Source organism: Anopheles maculipalpis, chromosome 3RL, assembly GCF_943734695.1.
Source record: "Anopheles maculipalpis chromosome 3RL, idAnoMacuDA_375_x, whole genome shotgun sequence".
Taxonomy (NCBI): Eukaryota; Metazoa; Arthropoda; class Insecta; order Diptera; family Culicidae; genus Anopheles; species Anopheles maculipalpis.
Genome location: NC_064872.1, coordinates 10,325,850 through 10,344,492, shown reverse-complemented (window position 1 = coordinate 10,344,492; position 18,643 = coordinate 10,325,850). Strand labels below are relative to the sequence as shown.

Here is an 18,643-nt window from a genome sequence, read left to right as displayed (position 1 = left end):
GAAACCAGTTGGATAGAGACTCGAGTCGAATGGAGCTACAATTAAAGCAAAAGCGAAACAGCGAGTCAGTCGATGATTGGAAGATTTTTCTCACCCAGGGCGGCAAACGTCACAGCGAGTGTGGTTGCAAGCGAGTAAAACAACACGCCAGACAGTTGAGAGACATGCTTTTTCTTCGTACTTCGTGCCCGCTTGGTGCAGATCGATAGGTGACACAACACGGCGGGGTGGGCACAATCATACGGAACGATTCGAGAAAGCGGACACAGTTACGAGAGTGAAAAGACGTGGTTAAAATGATGTAAGCATCAGGACAACTTTTTACATGCATTCTTACTGTGTCGATGCGAATATCGTCTGCTGGTTTGTGAACTTTTGTGACATATTTTCAGTGATATTATCATATGAGTTATTCAAACATTTTCTCTTCATTTATCATTCCTTTGTTTTGATGTTGAATGATGTGTACAACGGTTTTTACCGCCGATTGCACGGTATTTTATGAGTACTGGAGGAGGTGAACCAGTTTGTGAATCAATTTTTAATTTCGTCATTAGTTGCAATAGATCGCAATCAATAAAAGCACGAATCCCTTAATACACTCTCTGGTTGAGGTTATAAAAAACCGGATTAGCTTGATGCTCTCGAGACCCCGAGCCGAAAGTGTAGTAGTCAATAAAACTGTGTGAAAACCAATCTACATACGATTATCGTTCCGCTTAGTTACTTCATCTCCCGATCGCTTTCAATCGCCGAAGAACGGGACCGCCTAATAGCGGGCTATTGTCTAGCGTACAAGATGAATCCCCGAGAGAGCCACGGGCCATGACCAGCAGAAACGGTTACGCGGCACATGGATTTATTCCGTTGTATTTGTGTGTATGCGAAAATAAGCGCTGCTGCAAACAACTACGAACACAATAAATTACTCCATCAATCCTTCCTCGCCGAACGTATCGTTCCTTTGCCGCATAAGTGTTGTCCGCAAGCAAGGCAAAATGAAGATAGTCGCAGGGTTTTATGATTTTCGGCTTATTTTCGATTGAGCATGGTCATGTGGCTATCTCAGCGGATCGTTAGAGGTGGCATCATTGATTTTATCATGGGATAGTTTCGAGTTGGTTGTGGAACCAACGGGTAAATGGTCGTGTAAAACGTTTCATTAGGCTTTGGTTGTGGAGCGACAACTATATTGAAGTTCTATTTCCTATGCTATTTCAGAAGGACATTTGGGAGTCTTCAACAGTTCTTGGATATTTTTTGTGAAGTCTAGCTTAGATGATGCAACCATTTATATTCAACAAAATTGAAAAATTGAATATTAATAGCAGTAATAGAAAATATGTCGTTGTTCATAGCATTCGCCATTTTTCGTACGTTGCAAAGCTTCAACCTAAACTTCATTCGGATGTAAAACCAAGGGGACAAGCCTAGGAAAAGACTGTGTTTAACAAAATTCATGCATACTGATGCGTCACCTCAGAACCATTGCGTCTAGTAACATTTTCCATCCGACGCGTTACTCCTAGGCGCGGGCTGAACCTAGGATGTAGTGTCCAATACCTCGTTCCTTGTTCCTCGTTCCTCTGTCTGCTCAGTAATGGTTCAGCCATGAGGCCACGTAAACAAGCGCGACTGCGAGAGAGGCCTATAAATTACAAATTGACTCGGGTGATACATAAACATGAGTTTTCAAAGCCAGACGTGAGAAATTTGATCGAATAAGTTAGGTTACATTGGGGCGAAACAAAAAACATTACATTTCTGTACCGTGTAGCCAATTGTTACTCAATCAAGGATTTCATCGACAACGAATTCGATGGGTATTGTGTGTAGTTGTTTACTAATTGTTTGCAAGGTGGACAGTGTCAATTATTATTATTACTGTTAGCAAGTTTCTCGACGGTATTTCAAAACATCTATTGATAAGCTTTTCTGGTAAAACTGTTCAAAAAAAATCTCTATCCCGTTGGCGATGATTTGAAGTGAATAATTTGTACCGGCGGACTGATAAAACGCAACACCATTCCGATGTCCGATGTAAGGTGGGTTTAATATTTGCATTTTCCTACTAGCGTCCGTGTCTTGGCCGTGTCGCTTAGGTAGCTGGCCATCGTTCTCGGGATGCTCGGAGTAAGCCCAGCCCAGCCTTGAACTCGCATTCTCGATCAATGCCCTTCTTGCTTCGATGGCCGCTGACGCATCCATAATCGATACGATACATTTGATATACGACGAAACGGTGGCCAAGTAGGCACAAACCGGCAGTACAGCAAAACCTAACTGGGCTAAACGCATAAGTCGCTGACCTCTCTCCCGGTGCCGGCAAGCGTATGTGCCGTCGTAACTTCAGGATAGTTACATTAAAATAGTTCACTTTTCGGATTTAGTGTTTGGTCGTTAATGTAAGCAAATGCAATGGCCCTGCTAGAAGTGCTATAATGCTATAAACATTAAAATTGGAGGCTAAGTTTTCACTATCACTAGTTTTGTAGAGGCTGTAACATTATTCTACGTTAGGCAGCATTACGCTTAATGCCCCTACCCATGCATTTGAAGCGCTCACATTTCATTGACCCTAGTCAAGGTCCACGAAACCCCTCTTTTAGCGGACACATTAAAAGCAGAGTGCGCATTGTCATGATGAATACGTACTTGTGACCGGTCGAACAACCTGGTGATAAGATATATTTCTGTTTCAAAATGCTTCTTGAGGCCGTTTTGCTAACACACCCACACCGCTGCTGGTAACGTATTGCAACGCACAGGTGTGGTCAATGTTGGTCTCAGATATGGGATCGGTATTTGCTTTCTGTGTTTCACTTTATATTGGCCATACTGTTAAAACAGTATTTTTCATTTCAATTTTGATAGATTTTTGAAAAAAATTCTTCAATTTTTTTTTTCTAAAATTAATATTTAATCTTTTTAGTTAGAAGTTATATTAAAATAAGGACTGCAACAGGCTGTAACATAGCAGCGATACATTGTCGCGGAGTCTATTCGGTTTTGATGGGTTTTTCTTCGACAAGGCGATGGTTTGCCATTTTTGACCTGTCTTGATTGTTCATATATCTGCATAGTCAGTCCTGATATTTGCCCTGACTATATAATAATGTATGATATTTGTAAAACATCATGGTCTACACCTGCTTACTGAAAGACGTAAGATCGTCCTGTAGAATTCGCAGATTAAAAATGGAGTAAATTATACTTACCATTGACCATAGTTGGGAAAAAATTTAACGTCCTATCCAGAACAGCAGGTACTGTGCGTCCCCTCCGTTGCATAACCAAGCCATAATGCCGATTCGTTTATGCAAACGTTCTTGCAACACAGTTTCTTCCTAACTAGCAACAGTGAAAGCATTTCGCCATGATATTATTCTCATCAGTGAGCGAGAGCGCACCGACCCAGAGGATTGTCACGTTCCGAGAGGATCAGACTTGATACTCCCCACACACACACACACACACACACAGTATGCTCTGCAACAAAGTAAGCAACACCAGCAATTCGATGCAACAATTTCCAGGGTCCTCCCCCTCCTCAAGAGCACTGGCCGGTAGACGCCCGGGCTCGTTAAAACCACGCAAATATTGTGCATCCTCTAGCCGGGTCGATTTGCCGTTTTCCAATCAAAGCCCATTTACAATCAACAGAATCCACGCAACAACAACGCCGGACCGAATAGTGTGCCCTCTCGCTCTCTCTTTCTCTCTCTGCCCAACCCCCGGGATGTTGTGGTTGGGTGACGATGATGAACTTCATCGGAGTTCATCGAGTGCGTCCCTGACCTAGGCAACCTGACAACGATAGTCTCACTGCTGTCTTGCAGTTGCCCAACAATCAACCTTTCCTTGCCTGGATATGAGTAACAACGTGCTGATTATTTGAAGTTTTCAACGGCTGTCGTTATTGGGCAGTGTATTTGATTTTGAGGCATGTTATAGCATGCCCATATTATCTAACGAAATCAGTTCATTTTAGCAAGTATTTTGGAGAGATTTCTTCCAAATAAAGTCACAACATTATGAGCATTAATTTTTAGACTAAAGCCAACAGTAATTGTTAATTGTTTAGCAACTTATTTAGATATAATTATGACATTACCGACGAGCAAACCCGTCTCTTTGAAAAATGAAGACATCAAACAGTTTACTTAAAAACCTTTCCCTAATAAAGCTCTTCCTAATTAGATCCACCTTAATCCGCAACACACTAAGCGAAGGAATCAATCAAAATCCGGTCGGTACAAAACCATCTAAATTCGTGCACATTATGCCATTCCGTGGACTAAAGGCACCGGCCGGAATACCTGTGTGCCCGTGAATGACGCTTGTGCAACATGTTTGAGTTATGTGTGTGTGTGTTCTTGTATGTGCGCGCTTCTGGTTCGTTGGTTTGTTTCGCAGCAGCAAAACAAACCAACATTCAACCGGCACCGGAACGTGACCGGAATTGGAAATAAGGGCTACCGATTCTGCCGTGTACCGTCGCCGCCGCCGCCAGTCGTGGCCGGGTCTGTGTAAATCAACGTGAGGATTAAACTGAGTCGCCAACATCTCCCAAAAACTACTAGCGGTGTATAAGATCAAGTCGCTGATGTTGAGGCTCCCCTCTAGGACGCGTTCTGTTACGCTAGGCTTCTAGTTTAGCAGCCTGACTTTTGATTACGGGCGGCAAAATAAAAGCAATACTTGTGGACGGCCTGTATACCACGCGCCTTTAAAAAAAAACCCCGTTCGTTGTAACTGCGTTTTCATTTACATAACAAATCTTTTGATGTAATCTGATCTTTTGATCAAGTTGTTATAACCGTGGCGATCGATTGAAACACTTTTACCACTTGGGTGTGCCGACGGGTTAATCCAGTCGACCGTTTTTGCTGTTTTGTTTGGGAGTGATTTAATTTTTACACCGTCGCCAATTGGTGGTGTAAATGAACGTTTACGTTGAAACATAAAAATGGTAAATTGAGACATGACCCGCGTGTACAGCAGCCCGCTTGCCATATGTGGTAGTTGTGTGAGGAAGGTTTTTTTCTCGCTTTTTTGACTTCGCTTCTGGAATCCACCTTAAAACGTTTGCAGGTTGACAATAAAAAAAAAAAACGAAAACGTTGAACTGGATTAAATACGTGACTGTGCACCCGTTTTTTTCTTCTCTGCATTTTCCAACAGATTTCTTTCTAATTTACTCTCCGATCCATCCGTCAGCTGACGTGTGTTTTTCGTTTGGGTGTTTTCTGTCCTTTAGCAAAGCGATCATTCCTTTCCCATTTTGACCGGACGCGACCGTGTGTGTGTGTGTAGCTGTGGAACGAGTGTTGCGAATAAATCGTGCTTTCAGGCGTTCCCTCGGCATTCTTGCGATGCGGTTACGTCTAAGCGCGTTCAATTCCGTTTTAGCGATGGAGATGCACACATGCAACAGCTTCAAAACGAAACGAACGACGTAATGAAGTAGACATTTTGATTCTTCCTTTCTCGTTTGATTGTGTGTGTGTGCTCTTCCCTCTAACGTTCTTCCAGGACGGGCCGGGGTTTCCGTTCCAGCTAGTGAAGCAGCAACAAAAAAATCTAATGCTAATCCGCCGAAAAGATCATCAAAATTCAGACAGGGGATCCCATCAAACAGATAGCAGATAATATTCGGTCGAGAAGCGATGAGTTGAGGTTGAGAATGTGAATCAATCCTGCCCCGCCAGAGTTGAATCCACCAGTTCAAAGGGGGGCCGTGCGCCGGTTGTGGCAATTTCTCGGAACTTCCCCTGCGCGAGATGGTCGTCGTCATCGTGTAGCGAAGAGTATCGAGCTGACGGTGTATTTTACATCACCATTTTGCTGCTTAACCAGAAACCAGTCGGCATCCGCAACAAACGGGCCACGGTAGCAAGGAAACGCACACAACACACATTCGAAAAAATTTAGACTTCCGCCTGATCGAACCTCTGCAATAATTCCGGTGGGGGGCAGATCGTAGATCGCAGCGCGCGCGTTTGCCATGTTATGCCTGTTGCGTCTGTCTCGCGACCGAGAACTTTGGAGCACAGATACACGTACGCGCGTTTATTGATTCCCATCGTTTTGGGGGCTTTCCTTTTGTCGACAGGAAATTGAAAATACAATTCAACATCAAGAAGTGCTATCGAGAAGAAGCCTGCGTCGGGCTGCTAGTGAGGCTAAAGATGTGCACACTTTATTTCATCAGTCGAATGTATAACGTTTTTTTCTTCCAACGTAGTGTTCTTTTAACATCAATAGCACTAGCATGTGGGCGACATGAAAGACAGCATTAGTAAAAAGTCAAAGTTTCCTTTCGATTTCGGGTGCGTGTTTTTGACTGTAATAGAAGAGTAAGCTTAGAAAATGCCCTCTTTTTTTGGACGTTGGTTGATGTTAGGTTTCTGCCTATTTATGGTCCGATACTATCGCCTGGAAAGTGTATTTAATGAACAAAGAAAAAAATCAGTACAAATTGTCCTCGGGTCATCGTGATGTCTTTTTCGAGTAATAATAATAGTCCAATTGTTAATATCTCCATTGAAAATCCGCTAATTTATTTAAATAAAATAAATTCTTTGTAGTCTTTGCTTTTTGTTAGGAATGTTATGATTTTTATATCACCTCGCCGGTAAGGTGACAGCGACAGTGGTCCTCACACAGCATGACCAAGGTTTAAATCTCATTCGGACCGTTTTCCCGGTGAGTAAGGCGTAACATGTCAACTACGTGGTACATCAGCATCTCTTAGTAAGCCATTCGTTGACCGGCGTGACCTTAAAGGTCGTTAAGCCAAGAAGAATAACATGATGATATTTAGTTTCAAGGACATATCATAGCAATACAGGGTTTACCTAGCCAGTGCGGCATCGTCAAACTATTATCGAGCAACATAAATGCTTATTCTGGCGTCGTACACTCTCAATTGGGCATCGTCTATTCTATTCGGGCGTCGTCAGGCTTAAATCCGTCGTGGTAAAGATTGAATTGGGCCGCCTCTGGATTGCTTTGATGGCCAGGTCGCCAATCAGTTTCCAGAAAACTCGGTCTAGGGCTGCAGTCTTAAACCAGCCAACGAGCTCGCTGTGCTCCTCTACGCCTCGTGCCGAACGGATCGCTGACGAGCACCTTCTTGGTGGAGCATGAGTCCGGCATCTTTATCACGCGCCCCAGCCTACCGCCAAAGATAGTCCTTAGCATCCTCTGCTCGAAAATAGCGAATGCATTGGCGTATCCGTCCGCACAGTCCAGGACTCGTACCCATAGAGGACTACCGGACGTATCAAGGTGCGGTAAATCGTGCATTTCGTGTATTGTTGAAGTCTTCTGGATCGCAGGAGTTTGTGGAGTCCGTAGTAAACGCGATTCCCCTGAACAATGCGCCTTCGAATTTCACTGCTTACGTTGTTGTTCGAAGTTTCGATCGTACCAAGGTAGCAGAACTCCTCTACCACCTCGAGGTCGTCGCCGTCAACTGATATTCTGCTTCCGAGTCGGTCTCCATCACAGTCAAAGCCTATGGTTTGATAATATGCTCATAAAATAAATAATAATGAACTTGTAGTTAAATAGAGTTAGTCCTCACTTTGAGGAAACGGTTCGGATGGAATTGGAACACCAGTCTTTTGATGACCTGCTCCAATCCCTATCCTCTACCCGTATTAAATAATGGATAATTATAAAACGTTTCTTTTGATACTAAAACTTTTGTAATAAAGTGTAATTGATTTAACACATTTTATTTGTATTCTGTATTCTAGTATTGAAAATAATTATTTAAAAATTCCGAGCGTTACTTTAAAATTTGGAGTTAGGCATGGAGTTAGGCCGGCCATCGGATGGCTCCGATACCACGCAGTTGAAAAGTGGATAGTTCTAACGTTTTTTATTAAATAAAAATAAATTTTGGATTTGTAACAAGTTATTTGTTTTGTGCTGATGCATTGCACAATTACTCACAGATGACTGCAGTTGCATCGTTCTCGCTTCCACGTTATCCACTGCGTCCCCGTACAGAACACATGTGACTCTCGGTGCATGTCTGTCTGGTCTGTCTGTGTACGTGTCGTCGTGCCGGTGAAAAGAGCGCAGACACACTTGCAAACAGCATCCACCGAAAGATCGAAATCTCAACCCTCCTGTGTGTAGCGTCGGTCTTATGCGCTCTAACCGCAGAGAACTCACGGGAACTCAGGGAACAAATCCTTTGGCAGGCCGATCCCCGTAACGCTCCTGCTCCCATGGGAGCATTATTCGAAGAGAAGCAACCCTCCCGACCTCGGCATCGGCTTTATTTTCCACCGATGCCGGCCGGCATAACACGCACATACACACTGAGGTGTCGCCACTCCATCCCGCCGTTCTGTGCCACCCTTAAAAGCAACCCGCAAAGCACACACACACACACACAAACGGTGGAGTCCGGTGTTTTGCTGCGTTCTGATGCGAAACGCTACACCAGGAGCGGCAAATAAAAAAACGCTCTCCTACAGTTTGGTCGCTCCCCATACATACTGCTCCCGGGAGGGGTGCTGCGCTGGGGTTGCGTTTTGCTGCATTTGCTGTTTATGTGCGCGTGTTCCGTTGCACTCTCATATATACGTGTGTTTTTATTTTTGTTGCACAGATCTTCCCTTGCTCATTTTACTTGTCTCTTCCCACCGCGATCGACGATCACGTCCATACAACACACACGCACACAGCGCAATTTCTATGGCGTTGTTGGGGTTTTTTTTTGCGCCCTTAGCACAAGGGCCACAGTAAAGCAAGTGAAATCGCAATAGAACCGCGGCTGTTTAGCGCTAGCGAATCCAGGGTGTCGTCTTTCCGATATTCTCGCGATGGTAAAAATTCTTCCAACGAACCGCTGTGTGTGCGTTTCGTGCTTGCCGGGCTTGTGTCCGCGTGTGTGAGTGAATGGTTTTGTGAGGGGAAGGGGGGGGGGGAGTTAATTCTTGTGCCTCTTTTGCGCAATATTTGTATGCGTTTGCTTTTGCCCCGTTGCGATGCTTTCTTGACTCACCCTGGACTAACCCGCGGGTGTTCTGGTGCGGCGTCGCTCGCTGTATGTTTTAAGCCGTGTTTTGTATTGTTGTTGTTTGCCCGCCTTGGCTGCCGCGATGAAAAACGGGGAAGAAAATATGTGTGACGGTCAATCAACTTTAACCTTACCCGAGTGAACGCGGGGACGCGCGAGTTTGTTTTTTTTTGCGCGCGTATCTCGCTCTCTTCGCGCAAAACGCGAGTTCTCTTTTGCATCCGCGCTGTACTCTCTTCCAAGCAGACCATGGCAGACTCTCGGCAGTCCTTTGTGCGAGTGTGGCGCGATGGCAGTTTTTGCCAAATGCGTTGCAGAGCTTCACTGCTTTTCACTGGTTCACTTGTTGTGTACGTTTTGGTAGTTAAGCGTAGGGTTTTATTTTTGCTTGTAATATGATGTTCTTTCGATGCCCTTAAAGCTTCTCCCATCAAGCTGAGGACTTGCATTCTATCTCGATATTACTTACACAACCTGGGAAGTATTATCGGACGCACTTCCATAACAACTACTCGGGTCCGCGGGGCTTGTTTAGTTTGGGGCAGCTTGGGACGCTGCTGTGTGTTGGCCTGTAAGGGCACGTAACCACGCAAAACATGACGCGCGCGCGTTTGTTGTCGTTGGTCGGTGAAAGAAATTCATGTTTTTGTTTTTGTTTGGTGGCTGTGGCGTGTGGTTTTTTTTTTTTTGCTTTTTTATTATTATTATGAACGTTATCTGTGTTGCTGTGGAGTATCCTCTATCGTATCGTGCGCTTTGACTGAAGAAATCTACCAGCTCTTTTCGCTAACGCTTGCTTTGCTTATCAAAAAATAAAAGCACCGCTATTTAGCCGCATGTTATCAAAAGAGTTTCATGTTTTATGAGAAGGTCGTGCAGTTATTTCATTACGTTGGTAGCTTGATTTTATTTTGAGTTTTAACATGCATGATACTTACGCAAAAAGTAATATTGAGTCCACTGAAATAAAAATTCTGAGCTGGGTTGATATTGCTGGAATCCGAAGACGAGTGCTTCAGCTTCATCCATTCCCCCAACTTTGTAGTGTGACAATGTATCGAAATAAATCATGCAGATAATTTGGATTACCGTCAACTAAATGCACGAAAATTCAATTCACCCCGGTGCACAATACATTATCCGCCCTGCAAAGGTACATCATCATCTCGTATTCTAGGCGTCGTTACATTCATTCCTTCCGAGCAGGATCAAGTGCGATAGGCAAGCGTGTGGTTTACTTCTTTTCCCTGCTACATTATTTCTCTGTGACATAAGTTTCTTTTTCCTCGAGACAATCGGGCACACGAAGTTGCTGTCATGCCATAGGGATTACCGTACAGCAGGATGCGATCCATCATCTTAACGATATGAAAACGCGATTAGGAAAAATGTATCTTTGGCTTGCGCGCTTGGTACGTGTTTTTCCGCCTGACGCTAACGATAACCGTACGGGACAGCTGTCTCGTGCAATACAATTGTGATTTTCTTGCTACCGTTTTTGTATCTACCGAAAAGCATAATTGTTTCTTATCGTTTGTAGTTTCAGCGCTTATGTTTATTTTCTGTCGGAAGCCATTGTAACATTATAGCAGCTATTTAACAAAAAAAAAACATTGGTTTTAATGATTTTTCATTCGAGGACTTTATGTCCTAACGATCCGCTCAATGTAGATCACCAGTTATGCCAAAATCTACCGATAAACAACAATTTAAGTTTAGCTCGTACTATGAGTTTTATCTGATCAGAGCTTCCATCTAAATTGCGAAAAATGTCCTTGAAAAGATCGGCAATTGCTGTCCATCTTTGAGACAAAGCTGTCGACTTGACAATCACTGAGAATGTGTCAGATTGATCCGAAGATACACGGTGTGCATGATAATTTTAACAGTTCCTGTGGGAATTGAAAATTATTTGAATAGAATAATATATTTCTACGAAATTTAGCCTACTATGTTGGGTGCACAAATTACTCAAAGTAACCACCCTCGGCATCGATAACCGCCTGTGTCCGTTCTCCAGGTTTCCGGAACCTGGAGCAAGCCCGCGGACTACCAGAGACCTGGGTGTAGGGCCGCAAAAACGGTCTTAATTTTTGCACTAATTCTGCTTTTGTGTTGCAGGACGTTCGCGGTTTTTTTTTTCCTTTTCAACCATGCCCCACACGAAATAGTCCATCATCCATCAGCCATCGGGTTGAGGTAAAGTCGTAAAAATTGTGTTTAAGCCATTTTTTGCGATTTGACGGCCGTATGACAAGGTGCCGAATGTTGTTGCCACACATCCGGCCTACCATTGGCCACTTTGATTACCGAGGGCTTGACGACCGTTGCCGGCAGTTTCACATAGCCCGTCTGCGTTCAGCATCAGGCCCTGCTCGAAGAAATGTCAAAGATCTCGTCGTTCCGTGAGCTGGTATGATCCTTCCGTTGTAGAAGAGCCTCAAAATCTTCGTTGCAGGTTTCAACCTGCTTGCGGATATCCTTTAAAGTGTTTAATGCACACACTCGCAAAACGATCGCTACTCGGCTGATAATATGAAATTAAGTATGATTTTCAATGCCCTTTGAGAGTGGGACTGGTGGTGGGGATTACCGCAACACCGGTTTTCACACGGCAGAATCGGGGTTTAATCCGGACCGATCCCTCACAGTAAGGACTGACTAATAAACTACGTAGGTCGTTAACGCTAGAAGAAGAATGCAGAAGAATGTCGCCCAGTAGAACATATCACCTTGCGAAGTGACACAACTTCCAACGTTCTGTTATCCATTCTCTAAAGTGGCGACTCGGCATCCATTTTTTAACTTGGTAAATATTGATAAAGGGCCCTTACGGCATAGTAGAAACAAAAACGAAAGAAGAGCAGCACAAATGGGGTTTCCGACGAGAGCGAAAGTTTACAACTGTGGCCCTTCAGGTTGATGCTGGGGCACCCATGGTTTCCCGCCTCGTGCACATCCCCTTGCAGTGTCTTGCACGTTGTTGCTCTCCACTAAAATTGTGTAATATTTTATTTTCACTGTGCACCACCAAGTCGGCTCTTGCTCTCTCTCTTTTGTTGAACTGCTTTTGGATGGAAAACAGGCGCAGAAGGAAATACATCAACTCAAGCTGCTGAGTGTCACATGCCAATGCACTCGCGAGGATATATATATGGTGAGTTCGTCCGTACGCGAACTCATATTTTGGAGAAAAAAAAAGGTTTTTTCGGAGACAATAATCTTTATAGACATACTTAGATAAATCCATAGTAAAAGCACAGTTTTGATCCTTTTTTGTATCAAAAAATGAAGCCCAAATTCAGAAAGCGAAATCACCAGTATTGATGTACTAAAGATTTGTTTATTTACAAGATTGTTTTACACTCTTGGTAATGCCTGGTTATCGTCCGCGATCTTCCGCGAAGTCGGCTCGCTGCGTACACACGGCGTCTGAAATGTGCTTCCCGAAAGGTTCTCAGCTCTCAGCACGCGTTCAGCATCATCTTTGCACAAAACATGTGCTCCATTCTCGAGCCACCCTCCACCCCCCCTGGTTACGTCTCCCTTCCGGCTGTCCCTTCTTCCTCTTGCATTTCCGAAGGACAAATCAACCTCCATCGGGTGTGTTTCACGTCTCTTGTTGTGGTTTACTTCACAATCTTCGCATCCCTTTTGCATCACATGTAACGGAGGGTGGAGTTTTGTCCCAGTGTGCGAATATTTTGTCTGTTTTTGTAAGTGTGTTTGTGTGCGCACACACACACACACACACATACACACACTTGTACATAAGAAAACGAACAGGAGCAATGAACCCGTTTCTTCCGTAGCGACTCTGTCGGTCGCTCGGTCGATGGGTTTTGCGGCAAATTTATGTTTTGGTGTCTTTTTTCGCTGTTTCTTTTCCAACTGACGGTCGGTCCTTGTCTACGCTGGCTTTGCCTTCTTCCCTAAATGCTGTGGATCACATCCTTTTTCTGAGTGCGATGCACACTATCCGATTGTTGAAATTCTCTTTTGTGGTTTTTTTTATCCTTTAGCGCGTTTGCTAAGTCTTTTTGAGACGTTTTTGTCCGTGGTTTCGTTTATTCTTTTATTGAAAGCAGGTAACACCGGATATTAGGTTGTTAAATATTCGTTTTGTATATCTATTTTAAAGAAAACTTCGTATAATTTAATTTTGCAGATAAAATTGAATGAATAAAAACATTCTCAGCATTGAAAAGGGTACCGAAAAACAAGTTTTTTAATTGCTGTCGGCAGTGTGCCTCACAATTACCATACCAATTTACCAGTCAATGTCACGAAAAGTTTATTATAGGTAGAGATCATTGTGGATTGATATGCAGCTGTGAATCTCCATTCCCAGGAGATTTACTTTTGGAATAAAAAAGAAGTATTTTAGTCAAAGAATGAGCGATTAATTATACCATTTAGCTACTGTTTTCACTGGATTACTGATTGATATACCACTTTAATTATAAAAAAATATTTAAAAAAATGTATCCGTTGTTATGAAATGACTTATCATAAAAAATGTCTTAACGAATGTAAGCCAAAATTAATAACATAATCATTTTATTCCAAAGCCTTTTCTTAGCGAGCTAATTTTCAGCCATCGTCAATAAAGCTGGAAATTATTTTGGAAAAATTCTATTCGATTCTAAAATATTTCATGATCTAATTTTTGCATTTTTTTATCGTCTCATTTTAGGTAAGCATCCACAGACATTACTGATAAAAAAGGCTCGTCTTCCTGCGATATCGGTTCACAAACTTATCGACGGTCGTCACCAGAGTAAGTGTTTCGTTTTTACTTCCTGCGTGCTACTTACGAGTTGTTGCACAATTCGATACCCAAATGAGAGCTAACATTGCTCCACTTCTCTCGACGGTATATTATCATGCTTGGCATAGCATTTAGCTATACCGTTCGCTATTTGTTGACGCATTCGGCCCTGGTAGAGGGCGGCGAGCAGTACCCGAACGCTAATAAAATTGATATTTATCAGCTTTATAGCCACTTGAATATGACTTATTTACCCTCCCCCCCGGTTTGATTCGTATAGCAGCGTGCGGTTGTTTTAGAGGGCGCTTTGCTTGATTATCAAAGAACAACAGTGTATTGGGGTAGGGAGTGTAGCGTTAAGTAGAGACTATCGATTTACGACCTTTTCCTCTACCTGACGCAGCACAAACGAAGCAAATTACTCACACAAATCGACATACGACCCACTTTTTTTTAGTTTTGGGGAGAGGAAGAAACCTTCTACCACATCTAAACTTACTTGCTTGACCCTCCCAGAAATAGGCTTGTTTTGGTGGAATAATTAAATAATTTCTTGATACTTGTAGTTGGAGAGAAAACGAACTAGAATGGACGATACATTTTTATACGGTGAGCTAGACGCATATGTTCGATGCTGTTTTATGAAGAAAATGAATTGCAATGTTCCTGCTGATCCTTGCATACTATTTGAAATAAATTTGTCATTTTAAATTGATCAGTTTCTGTCGGGCGGCCATTTAAAATTCATTTGGTTGAGGCGATTTTCACGCGGCAGTTTCCGGTATCAAAACCCGGTTGAGCTTGGATAGAAGGCTATCTGTAGTCAGATTATTAAGTAATTCTGTACACTAGATAGAGCGTTAGCGTTTAATGTTCCTTATTAAGTAATCGCATAACAATCTCAGCGTAACGTTGAGCATTATTTTCGCTTCTTGGAATGTCCATGTGGAGTATTCTGCATCTCTGGTACAAAAATATACTGCAATACGGTGACATACTCATCTCACTGCTTCCTTCTGCTGGCATAATTTTTAACGTTTGCTGAAAGGTATGAAATAAGTTTCGGTGCCTTTGTTTGTCGAGGATAAAACGAGAGAGTGCAACCATGACTGGACTCACCGCTTGATTCACCATTCAATGCTGTCACAATTCACGAAAGAGTTAGTTTGTCACTACTTCGCAGCCTCACTACTTTGGTTTTCAGCTCAAGACAGGATGACTGAGTTTGCAGGTTTTCTTGTTTGATTGATTGCTGGAAAATGGAAGTCATCAAGGATAGATACATTGCTTTATTTTTATGTTAGAAGTGTACTATAATGCTAGTATTATCTGCGAGAGAGATACATATACATATTTAATCCATTTGCAAGCTACCCAGAGCGCATTTAACACATTGCAATTTCGATTGTTATAAAGCGAAAGGAGAGAAAGAAAGAAAAAACTAATCTTCACAATTGCTCTTTCTGTTTCGACCACTATCTGGTCCGGTGCGTCTCCTCCGCACAGCCCGTTGCGCAGAAATGGTTTCGAATGGCCATAAAACTGGACAAGCTATTTGGCCTTTAGCCATCCATTATTTTCCGGTAACCTTCAGCAGAATGGAATGGCCAAGGAACTACTTCGGCAGAGTGCAGTTTTGATACAGTACTGTTATTATTGGTGCGATTTGTGTGTTTTTTTTTTAATTTTAATTTTTCTCCCTCAACCATAAATGCTCGCGCAGTATCGTTGCCTGCAGAACGGCAACGATTCTGTTGTGAGGAGATTTATATTTTTTTAAAATCATCTGTCCAAATTGCCCTCTAATGGAGCATTAAGGGGGGAGGGGGGGGGGGAGGAAGGGGGAGCAATATTCGCTCAAAGCGAGTGTAATGCTATTTTTCCATCATTAGCACCGACCAATGTTGCGCGAGTTGTCCGGTGGGATAGACCAATAAATTTTATTCTTCTACAGCATTGTTCCACTGAGCTTTGTGTGTCTATGCGCGCGTTTGATACCCATTGCTTGCTTTTCAGTCGATTTTTGCAGATTCAAAATACCATTTTTTTTTTTTGGGTTCCTTTTTCTATCGTAATTTCGTACCTCACACACTGTGTGCTAACTTCTAATATCTGCAACGAAACGTGCAGAGACTCGATCGGAAAGTGTTAGAATTTCGTATCAATCCGTGTGCCAAGCCCGGTTCCCTTTTCCGGTACGTGTACTTGCGAAACCGCGATTCATCGCGTTTGTGCCATAAAATTTATCGCATCTATAAGGCCAGATATAAAAGTAAATCATTAACAGAACAACAACAACAACGCCTAGATAGTTGTGTTTTTTTTTCTTTCGTTTATATTTTTATAACACTAAACAGAATCCTTCATTATCATCAGCCTCGTGGTTGTAAAGCCAGAACAAGGGCGGGGCGGGAAGGGAGTTGCAAATCGTTATGAATGCTTTTGCTGCACAGAAGAAATTTGATCCTCTGAGTATGTGTGCCAGGGGTGTCTAGGTTGGAGCGCGAGTGTTCGAGGACAAAATGCTTGACACAAAGACGGAGAACGCTGCGTAACATGTGCAGCAGCATAGAAATCAGGATTTTTTCCACCCTTTTCTTGCTATTGCTGTTGGTTGTGACGCGTTATAGAAGAAGAACTGCCGGATGACATCGGGGCAAATATTAATTCTTGTTCACGAAACCATGCCATCCTGGGGTAGCTTCACAACAATAGTATTACGGTGGCATTTTATGTCATTCGATATCGCATACAAAAAGCATTGCAGGCAGCATGTTTGTTGCCCTACGGCATTGGAAAAAAAAGAAATGCTGATGATGGTGAATGCTTCTTTATGTGATTATGTCCTTGTTCGAAGGACTGTACACCTCGTGGAAGGATGTTTCGAAATTGATTCACTTTGTATCGAATGACGACGGGTGCCATATTGAAAATGCTTTAACTTGAAACAACCATTTACTGTGAGAAGGTCGTAAGGGAGTTGTTAGAATGATAAGCAATATATTTTTGCTGTTGTATGTTAGAAAACAAAAGCATGTCACCAATAAAACCGGGACACTAAAGTTAATATATAATGTGAATAAAATGAACGATCAATACGCAAATGCAATCAAACATCAAGCCTGTCCAATTACTCATTATCTCTTGGCATCTAATTGGATGCCCAATACGACCGTTGCGTCGTTGCGCGATCGAATGAGTGCGTGTTTGCGTACGTGCCATCTCGGGCCAAATTCACAAAAAGGGTTGGGGTGGCGGGCATGTGCGCCACCGACGCTTATGTGCCCTCATTTCGGGACAACCAAGCGCGCTCGCGCGTCCTTCCTTGTGGTGTTTAATTTATTGCCAATGTTTTTAAGTTCCAATAAATCTTGCAAATAAATCTTTCAAGGATTGTTTGTTGCACATACCCCCCCCCCCCCCCCCCCTCGGCCGAGGTCCTTTCGGTGAGCTTCGTGGAGTATTGTGGTTAAAAAGGGCTGCCGAGCTTCCCGAGAAGGTAGTGTCAGGCTTTAGTGTGTGTATGTCCTCACGTGTTTTCGCCGTACATTCGCCGTGTCCTTTTTCCCATCCTTCATGCGTTGGTGCGATCGTTTCGCAGTGTGGACCTAGTTCGCTTATCCTAGCGCCCTCTGATACATGTCGCTGAAGCCTGAAAACACCATTCATCTTCGAAGTTAGTCACCTCCACGATGGAAGGGCACAGCCTTTTCTAAATGAAGTTTCACTGCTCCATTATTCTTCGCCTGCTTTATTCGCTTGCCTGCGCACACACACACATACACACGCGTATGTGTGTGCGGCCGACAGTGGAGTAGTGCGTCTTTGTGCGTCGATAAGCACAAAAGTTTGTACTACAGCTTCTGTCGTCAAGGATCGGGCTTTCTAAAGGGGTTTTTATGTGGCGCAAACTATGAAGTTAATTTATAATCATTTCACAAATAATGTTGGCGACGGCGAGATGTATGCTACCGTTTTCCCTTTGTTGTACAGCTTATGTGGGGGTTTTTGGATTAATGTACTGGATTTGGGTTTTGTTGTATGTCTCTGCAATATTTAGACATGTTTAGTCGTATAATATAACTTGTTCTTCTTGGCACCTTCTACTAGGTCACACTGGCAAGTCATATCACGTAGTTCGATAGTCAATCCTCTCATAACGGAAGAACGGTCTGGATGGGATTCGAACCGTGGTAACTTCGAGTACTATAACTTATGAACTTATTTATCCGTTATCTAGTACATTCTAATTTTTACAACTATTTCCAAACCAAGAACGCTCATACATTATTACACAAGTCAACAACCAAAGAACCTACACATGTGGATGTAATAACAGGAAACAAAGAGCGGTTTTAGTGACGCACACTGCCTACGAATGTAACAAGCTATTTTGTTGCAGGCTTGTGACCGAATGTAAACCGCAAACAAACCATGTCAACATAGTTAACATTACTTGACACTACACACAAAAAGGGGAAGCTAGACGAATAGCAATCATGTGCTGATAATAATCTAGAAGTACACAGTTTATTGCTTGCTTTAATATTTCTTTAAGCTACGACACTGTGCAAGAACCAGAAATAACAACGCGCCATTTGAATAATTTAATCACCTCAAAATACTGTAGTTCCCGCTGAAAGATAAACACAATTATACAAATTTTAGTAACATAAGTACCTGGTTTTTCCGTGTGCAATAATCACAATCTATAACGAAGAAGTTAATTTAAATTCCAGACACAATTTTCAAGCAATTATCAGAAGCAAACCGCAAGTGTCTTTCAAAACAAATCTTTAGGGACATTTTTTCTTTAAATCTTTAAAAAA

At 42.7% G+C, this 18,643-nt stretch overlaps 1 protein-coding gene across 1 annotated transcript in view; it reads left to right on the top strand.

Moving 5' to 3' along the window:
- Positions 1-18,643, top strand: part of LOC126564774 (lanC-like protein 3 homolog) — a 205,702-nt gene that overhangs the window by 129,404 nt on the left and 57,655 nt on the right. The window lies entirely within an intron of this gene.